We start from the raw sequence: 6,793 nt of genomic DNA on the forward strand, positions 1-6,793 counted from the left end.
TGAGCCTACGCGTCCGGAGCCTGTGCTCCGCAACGGGAGAGGCCACAACAGTGAGAAGCCCGCGTACCGCAAAAAAAAAAAAAAAAGACCTTATCAAATTATTTAAAATGTTGGTATCTATGTATTCACATGTATACATAAAACAATTACATAGAATCTTCAGATCACTGGGGTGCTAATGGGGTACACACATGAGCCTGGCAGGGACTCAAATGAGACCAGGCTTGGAGGCATAGGGCTTTGGAAAACTGGACGTCCTTCTAAGTACCTGAGAGGAGTGGGGTGACGAGGAAATGGCCACTTCAGGGGTTTGGCTTAACCCCACTGCTCAGAGCTCCACCTCAAGCTCCTTTCCCATCTTCACGGGAAGGGAACCCATTTTCAGACTGTTTCCCCACTACATACAAGCAAGTCCCTAAAATCTTGCTGTGGCAAACACACGCAGGAGTCCACTGGACCAGGTCTTTTAAAAAAATATTTATTTATTTATTTATTTATGTTTGTGTTGGGTCTTCGTTTCTGTGTGAGGGCTTTCTCTAGTTGCGGCGAGCGGGGGCCATTCTTCATCGCGGTGCGCGGGCCTCTCACTGTCGCGGCCTCTCTTGTTGCGGAGCACAGGCTCTGGACGCGCAGGCTCAGTAGTTGTGGCACATGGGGCTTAGTTGCTCCGCGGCATGTGGGATCTTCCCAGACCAGGGCTCGAACCCGTGTCCCCTGCATTGGCAGGCAGGTTCTCAACCATTGCGCCACCAGGGAAGCCCCTGGACCAGGTCTTTATAAATATATTTATATCAGAGAAAAGCAAGGAACTTTGGGAGCATTACGGCTCACTCTCCTACATACATCATTCTGGACAGAAAGTAAAAACTGGTTAGTTTCTCAAGAAAGTTAAATGAGTAAAGTTAATACAATAACAAAATTGTTCCCTAGCCCTTCCTGAGGCACAGGTTGAGGCGCATCTCTAGGTGACACCTGGTCCCAGGTCATCTGGACCCCGGCAGAGCTCAAAAACTGATGCTCCCAGGAAGCCTGACATCTCTGCTGAGCAAAAGCCCCTGGCCTTGGGGCACTGCCCCCTCCCCAGGCCCTGAGGTCAGGTGACCGGGCGTTGCAGTGGGAGGCATGCGAAGAGCAGAGCTGGGACATGGTGGGAATGCTTAAGCAGGGTCACCAAAGCCACAGAGACCTCAGTCTATCCGAGCTGGTGCTGCAGAGCCGGAGGATCAGCTCCACAAAGAAACCCTGATATTTTTTAACAAAACTGAGGATTAACTAAGATGTGAGTTCTAATTAGGACAATGAAATTAATCCTAACTAAATTTCCTTTTAAAGTGGAAAGCTGCTGTGTTTGGGAACACATTCCACCTGGGGGGTTCAGCAGTGAGAGTAAACAATTGTAATGGCTCTTCTATTTCTTCCTTTAAATTGTCTTAAAACAACAACAACCAAAAAAAAAAGACCAGGTTGAGTGTTCTCTCAATCTAAATTGAGAGGAGGAAATTCTCACTCTTCTTTCCATTGACAGAGCCTAATGGATAAGGGAGGTCATTGATTAGAGGAAATATACCATAAATTTTGCACATCAGAATATGTAAATACAATGATTTTCTTTGAAATTAAAAAAAGCTAAACTTTGATGTACAATGTCACTTTTGCTATCAATACTTCTTTACCCTGAGAAACAATGTGTTTCTTTTTATTTCTTCTGCAAATTCATATTTCAAACATCAAAGGGGTACTCTATAGCTCTAGTCTTTCAGGATTTACTAAATCCATCTATATTTACCTTATTCAAAACCTTTCATGATTTGCTAGTTAATATAATCTTAGCCTCATCTGGGATTCTTATAATCCCCCGATCAGGTTACACAGTTTCCTCTGAAATTTTTCCAGTTCCATTACATTATCCTTGAAGCATGTCAACCAAAACTGCAGGAAGTGGGCATTAAAGTTCCATTATAAGGGTGGCACAGTTTATTCTATTTTGTTTCCAGTGCTTCCGATGAGGCTTGGTGTTTTAACAGCCTTTTCATCACAGGTAACAAATTATATTAATGAACATAGAAAAAGTCCACAGAAACCCCTAAATTCCATTTATAGGTCACAACATAAAGGTTAGAATTTATCATCTAACAAGAGTATGTTAAGATAATTTCCCCCCCAGGGGCTTCCCTGGTGGAACAGTGGTTAAGAATCCGCCTGCCAATGCAGGGGACAAGGGTTCGAGCCCTGGTCTTGGAAGATCCCACATGCCGCAGAGCAACTAAGCCCATGTGCCACAACTACTGAGCATGCGCGCCACAACTACTGAAGCCCATGCGCCTAGAGCCTGTGCTCCGCAACAAGAGAAGCCACCACAATGAGAAACATGTGCACCACAGTGAAGAGTAGCCCCCGCTCGCCTCAACTAAAGAAAGCCTGCGCGCAGTGACGAAGACCCAGAAAGCCAAGTATAAATAAAATAAATAAATTTATTTTTTTAAAAAGATAATTTCCCCCCAGATTGCCCTTTTCTTGCCTCATTACAGCTCATCTGCTATTATTCAGCCAACTCACAGTTTTACTAAGAGCTCTGCGTGTTAATCCCTCAAGTTTATAGTTTAACGGTGGGAATGTTTAATGTCATCTGAAAAAAATGGATGTTTCTCTGTGTTACCTCTTTCCAGAGAATTTATAAAATTGCTAAAGAAGATTAGTGCCAACATCTAACTTTGAGGAAATGATCTATTTATAACTCTTCAGCATTGGTCCTGTTCTTCAGTCTATATTTCTAGACCAATCTCTCATCCAGTGATATCCTGGTAAATGCTCAACAACTGGTTTGATCTGGGGGTGCGGACAAGACTGATGTGCGATTTGTGTTTGCTGTTTTCTGTGATATAAGTACTTCTACAATGACCAATTCAATGAGTGGTCAGCTGGCTCGCAAAATTTATGTCAACTGGTTTGCCAAGTTTCTGGAAATTTAACAACGGGCCTCTATGAGCAGGCTTCAGCGTAGCACCACTTTCATGTTTTTTAATATGCTGTCGTCAAATCATACCATGACTGATTGTGAGAAATAGTTGATGTTAAACCTTCCTAAAAATATAGACTGACAGCATCTTCTAATTTTTTTCCATTATCCAGCCTACATATTTTTGAACCCCTGAAAGACCTTCTGTGATTTATTCCTTTACTTCCGGAAAGAAATTAAATTGGGTGGATTAGTTAGAGCGAATTTCCCCTCCCGGAAACTGGTTTGCCTTTTGACAAAGAGGTTGTACTTCTTGAGGTTTTCAAGCATTTTACCCTCTAACACAGATTTCACTGGCTTATAGGAGTTATTAAATTCATCCATCTGGGGTACCCAAAGTGACACTTACACTTTTTATGGGTGGAAATCACTAGTTCCATGAGATAAAAGTTAAAAGCAGACATAAACCTAAACTTTAGCAATCTATTTGTGGAAAGGTCCTTTCCTACCAGGTCAAAGTCCAAATTGTAGGCATACAATTTGGTGACTAGAGAGATGGTTTACAATGAGTACAGTCACCATTACCAAGTCCTGTAACTTAGGTCACTGACAGCCTTTTGTAGTGGCCAAATCTCAGCTTGGAGTAGGAGAAAGAGTGAGATCTTCCTCCCTCAAAGCACAGATGCCATGAATACTCATCCTAGGTGTCTGGTTTCCTGGCTGCTGCTGGCTCTGCTAGGACTGCATTTTGAAACACCAGCATTTGGGGGTGAGGGGGTAGGAGGAGAAGGGTTAGGCAGAGTACCAGAAGATGAGATGGTTGATCAGAGCAGTGGTGGTCTAGGAAGCAACAGTGGCTGGTGGTGGCCATGTACGGGTAGATGAAGATCTCTTAACTGGCACCCTCATTCCTGGACTTGGCCATGAAGATCTAGTGAATTACTGACATTTGCCTGAGTAATGGGAATGCAGTCATAGAAAACCTTCTCCTAGTGGAAAGGAAAAGAAACTTAGTAATTAAAACTTAGTAACTTTCCAAATAGGATTTTTTTTAAGTGTATTAGTTTGTTTTCTAGATACAATGGTCAGAAGAAATAGAAATTCACAGATGATCTAAAAGTATGTTTAATCATTTATTTTCTTCCTACCTACCACTGTCAGATTTATTAAAGAGCAGAAAACTGTCTTTTCTCCCTTTCTCTGGTGGAGGTGCTAAAGGTCAATTTTTTTAATTAGAAGGCTATTTTTACCACAAGAGGTTCTAATAATCACATACAAGAATATATAACTCAGAAACTAAAAGCTGGTATGCAAAAGTTTTTAAGTAGGTTTTTACTAGACTATCTGCCAGTTTTTTAGAACTTTGCATTACTCCAAAACTTGGCTACATTTTGTGAAACTCAGCATCTTTAGAAACATATAACTACTAAAAAGCAAACAGAATGTTATGATTTCAGTTGAAATTCTGTATATGCAACGAGTGTTTACTTTTTAAAACGTTACTCTACAGCAATTGCCACCAAATGCTTCCTATGCCTTTTATTTTGACAATGCTGAGAGATTTTAGTTTTAACACGATAATATAAACAGACAAAGAAGAACTCTGGTTAAGAAAAGAATTACAACTTTAGACTTTCTCGTTATATTCAGCATAGTAGGAGAGAAAACCACATTCCAGAAGTATTAGAACAGGAAACAAACCTGTAAGACAGGCTTTTCTTTCCTATTGTTCTCATATTTTTATATGATTTATTTCCTGAGTTTTTCTTCTACTCCTTGCTCAAGCTGAAAGGATTAACAAAATACCTTGCCCCTGTTTTGCCCTGAGTGAGTCTCTGCAGAGGGCGTGGTGTTTCACACGTGTGCTTACTTAGTGATTGAGCTGGATGGTTAGAAGATTTACTCTGGAAAATAAAGACCTCGAGGGGTGGTGCTGGAATTTCCTTTTCCAGAAACTCTCCCCCACCCCAGGAGAAAAAGTGTGTAATTTGCTGCACTTCGTTTTACAAGAAAAACAAATTACTCATCCACAGTATTTAAAACTCTGACAACTGCTATAAAATGAATAATCTTTAATTTACTAACCGAAATCTATAGAGAACATTCCTTCAAGACATTTTTAATAATTAGTGCCCAATTTACAGAAAGTAATTGCTTAAAATAAGGTCCAAATCATTGTTTTATTAACCATCGTATCTATCCCTAGAACCTAACAAAGTGTCTGGCACATAGAGGGCACTCAATACGTATTGTGTGATAAATCACATTTACATGATTTCCTTAATTATAGCAACTTGCAGCGTGGATGAAAAACATCCAGCTAGGAATAAATGTATGATTTTGGTGATATAATGCAGACTGCATAGCAAGATGATATCAATTTGTGTCAGTGACTGTAAACTTCCTTTTATATGCCATTCTATTAAAAATAATCATCATCTAGTCATTTAGCTAGAATTAACTGAGGATCTCCCATGGGCCTCACACCTCTAGTGTGAGGATAAGTGAGGTACAGACCGTGCCCTGGAGGACTTCACTATATACAGATATATATATATATATATATATATATATATATACATATATATATAGTGGAGGGTGGGTATTCTGGCTTACAAGTAAATGGCTATAACAGTGAGTACTATGATAGAGGTTTGTTCCACCAAGAGTTAAGGATGAACAGTGGGCTGCTACAGGGAAGGCTCTGAACTTTATTAATTGCTAAATCCACATCTTTCCTATACAGAGTCAGCAACTCATTCTGAAGATGACTCAAGATTGTGAAGCGCTTCCTAAATCAAAGATTAAATTCTGATAGTATGTAGTTAGTATTAACTGTATTTCTTTATTTATTGCTGACAGCTTTTTGAGGAATAATTTACAAACCCTAAATTCTACCCATTTTAAGTAAACAATTCAATGAGTTTTAGTAAATATGTAGTGCAACCACTTCTGCAGTCAGGTTTTAGAAAACTTGGAGAATTCTGAAGCATTCCATCATGTCCTGCAGTTAACCCTGGTCCTACTTGCTGGCATCAGGCAACTACTTACCAGCTTTCCATCTCCATAGTTTAGACTCTTCTAAAATTTCATATAAATGGACTAGCAGCATATGCAGTTTTTTATATCTGGCTTTTTTCACTTAATGTTTTTGATTTTCATCCATGTTGTTGTATGTATCGGTATTCTGTTCCCTTTTGTTCTGAGTAGGGTTCCATTGTACGGCTATATCAAAGTTTGTTTATCTGTTTACCAGTTAATGGGCACGTGGGTTGTAACTATATTGCATTGTATTGTATTTCTATTCTGTGAAAATACATAAGATCGATCTATCTATCTATCTATTGATCTGTATGATAGTTCCATATAAATAAGAATTTATTAGTTCATCAGCCATCCAACAAATATTTATTACGCATCTCCTTTGTACCAGGCTCTGTTCTAGGTATTTAAGATATAGAATTAAACAAAAAGTAAAAATATATGCATTCAGAGAACTTACATTTTAAGGAAAGGACAGAAAATGAGCAATGAACATAATAAATCTGTAAATTTTATAGCAATTTAGAAGATGAAAAGTGCTATGAAATAAATGGGGAAGGGTAAGAGCGATGGATTAGCATGTGACGCTCATAATAGTCCTCACTGTAAAGGTAATCATTGAGCAGAGACTCAAAGGACATGATGGAGTTAGCCATGTGGTTATCTGGAGAAAAGGCACCCAAAGCCAGAAGACAAGAGCATGCTGTATGTTCAAGCAACACTAAGGGACCAGTGTGGTTGGAGGACAGTAAGGGAGGGAGAGGTGAGAAGGGGATTGTAAGCCATATAGGACCT

The sequence above is a fragment of the Physeter macrocephalus genome, chromosome 10, assembly GCF_002837175.3.
Source record: "Physeter macrocephalus isolate SW-GA chromosome 10, ASM283717v5, whole genome shotgun sequence".
In the NCBI taxonomy this organism is placed as follows: domain Eukaryota; kingdom Metazoa; phylum Chordata; class Mammalia; order Artiodactyla; family Physeteridae; genus Physeter; species Physeter macrocephalus.